Here is a 2,679-nt window from a genome sequence, read left to right on the forward strand (position 1 = left end):
GCTAACTAGCTAGATAAGTTGTGTATTTAGCATATAGCCTACATATGAGAATGGTAGGTTATGGTACTCTTAACAAGAAAACGAAAAGCAAATCTCCCAAAATAACAAACTATTCCATCCAAGGGAACAGATCATTTAGGTTCATACTTTTATTCAGAGTTTATACTTGAGATGCTTTATTTTTCAAAACCCATTGTTTTTGTGGTACTGTCTGTGGATACTTGTATTCACACACATTCTGAAACGCCCTGTGGGAGGGCCTGTTTTTTTAAGCCCAGTCTGCTCTGAGTAGTTTTAAAAAAAGAATAGTGTACCTTTGGAAAGGTAGTTCTAATGCCGTGGGAGGAGATAATTAAATTGAGACCAGTATATTGTAATGGCTATCGTACTGACTCTGCATGTGATATACAGGATGAAGGGGAGTCATTATCTAAACCCATGTTTTCTGACGAAAACTGATTATGTTGTAGTATGTATGTGGGTTTACAGGCACTCCAGATACCCAATGTAGGCCTATGTGCAGTGGAAAATCAAGTGTTATTATTAGTTACCCTTATAACAAGTTTTTGACACGTCCCCTCCATAACAAAAGAGATCACAACTTGAAAATAAAGCAGAACATCCTTTTTGCCCTTATTGTGTGAGTTGAAATTGTTCTTTATCATGGCCTTTAATATTATATACAAAATTACGTGTATTTACTTATATCTTCTAAAAGTTTTCAAACTCTAATAAGGCACTGCATAAGGACTTTTACTGAGCACACTCACATTTTCACAAAAAGGTATAATGACACGTGATAATATAATTAAACAGAAATTAATTTTCACCAAATCCAAGGTGCCAAAAATAAAACAGTTTGACTTGTCTGCCTTTTTGCTTTAAGCTGACATCACTACAATGTTTTCAAAGTATTACTATAGTAACTTATATTTCTGTCTCTGAGTATTAGGATTAATTGAACTTAAACATAGTGTGTTATCTGTTGTGTCTATGTACCAGTGATTTTATACTCAAGCCTGTCACAACTGTGTATTAGGATCTCAGTTTCTGTATAGTTTACTGTTTTATTTTGAAATGTATCTTGTTTGTCACTTCCTGCCTTGTCTACTTTACTTCCTGTCTTTAGTTTCCCTCCTGACTGATCGTGCTCACCTATTGCCCCTGTGTTTCACCTCCCCCTTCCCAGCTGTTTCTTGTCTTGTGATTACCCTCCTCTGTATTTTGTCTGTTCTTTCCTTTGTGTTCTTTGTCACGTCGTCGTTGTTTGCTGTTTCCCGGTGATGTCTTGCATCTCCCTTTTTCGGCCTTCCCTTTTCCACCGGTTTGTCTGTGTTTTCTTTTGTTACTTTTACTTCGTTGTACATTTTTATTATCAGTTTTTTTTATCAATAAAAGCTCGCCCTTTGTTATATGTTTGAACCCCTGCCTCTATTGCTTCTGCGTCTGGGTCCTTTTCCCCAATCCTGACACTGTGTGTGTTTACCACTATCAAATTACAGAGACAATTTCATGTTTCTCATGAGTATAAAGGGTTGAAGTTATAGTCTGCCCCCAACGTTTGATTTATGTACATAACAGCACACCAGTTCTGCATTTTTCTGAAATGATTTATTGAATATGTATTTCATTCCTTACAAGCATAATCACAGAATGGAAGTTTTAGGAATTCTTTGTCATTTATCAAGGCATTCACCACGCTCCTATTTCTTGCCATATTCTTTTCTATCTTCAACTCATTTTTTATGTCCATGTTCTTGTCCTTTTCCATGTTCTTGTCCTTTTCCATGACCTTTTCCATGTTCTTTTCCTTTTCCATGTTCTTGTCCTTTTCCATGACCTTTTCCATGTTCTTCTCCTTTTCCATGACCTTTTCCGCGTTCTCCGCTTTTCCCCTAATACACAACCGTAAGAGCAATGAGTACTTCATTTGTTCAGTCAGTATCATATTATTTTCAGAAATGTTGTGGGAAGTTGAGAGAAGCACTTCAAAATGACTGAATCAGCAAGAATGCCAAACCAGTTAGGAGCACACATTAAGCAGAAAAATGTCTTACCCTTTCACCTCCTTTGCATCCTTCCTCTTCTTCCTCTTCCACCTCGGGCTAGATGAGGGAAACACTTCATAAGTACACATGTTTTCAAGCTGTTAGTCACAGGACTAAAGCACTGTAAGAAAATGAACTCACCTTGTTGTCAGCTGTGATTGAAACACACAAAAACAAATAACATAATGTTGTTAAAAAACAGTTTTTGATTACAAAACAACTCCAAAGCATTCTTAAAAATGAATCAAAAATGTAACTTAATTACTTAAAGAGACTTACCGTCACTCATGTTGTCTGTGCAGTAATGCAATGGAGCAGAACGTATTTTCCTGGGGGAAACAAAACATGTTAGGAATTATAAAGCTTCCCAGCAGTTATTACAAATGTGCAACAATGCATACCTGGTGTGGAGAAAAATTATATGTGCGTAATGTGTGTGTTCAGTCTGTATTTATAAGCTGCCTATGGAAAAAAGATTGTGGGTGTGTCAATGCTGCACGAAGTCACATGTTATTAAATGTAAGTTTGACAATTGCTTCACAGGTGAGGTTTGGGCTCGGCCTGGAAATCACCTGACAGTGTTTCGCCATCTGAGAGTCAGAGTATGAAACCAGTTCAACAATACAGACCT

At 36.9% G+C, this 2,679-nt stretch overlaps 1 long non-coding RNA gene across 1 annotated transcript; it reads right to left on the reverse strand.

The window, feature by feature from the left end:
* Positions 1-1,589: 1,589 nt before the first annotated feature.
* Positions 1,590-2,470, reverse strand: LOC134881051 (uncharacterized). Its single transcript, XR_010167989.1, has 4 exons — positions 2,450-2,470; positions 2,328-2,377; positions 2,058-2,200; positions 1,590-1,895 (listed from the first exon to the last, which is right to left on the reverse strand). It is a non-coding gene; the product is annotated as an uncharacterized LOC134881051 (long non-coding RNA).
* Positions 2,471-2,679: the final 209 nt, after the last annotated feature.

Source organism: Eleginops maclovinus, chromosome 19, assembly GCF_036324505.1.
Source record: "Eleginops maclovinus isolate JMC-PN-2008 ecotype Puerto Natales chromosome 19, JC_Emac_rtc_rv5, whole genome shotgun sequence".
NCBI classification, from domain to species: domain Eukaryota; kingdom Metazoa; phylum Chordata; class Actinopteri; order Perciformes; family Eleginopidae; genus Eleginops; species Eleginops maclovinus.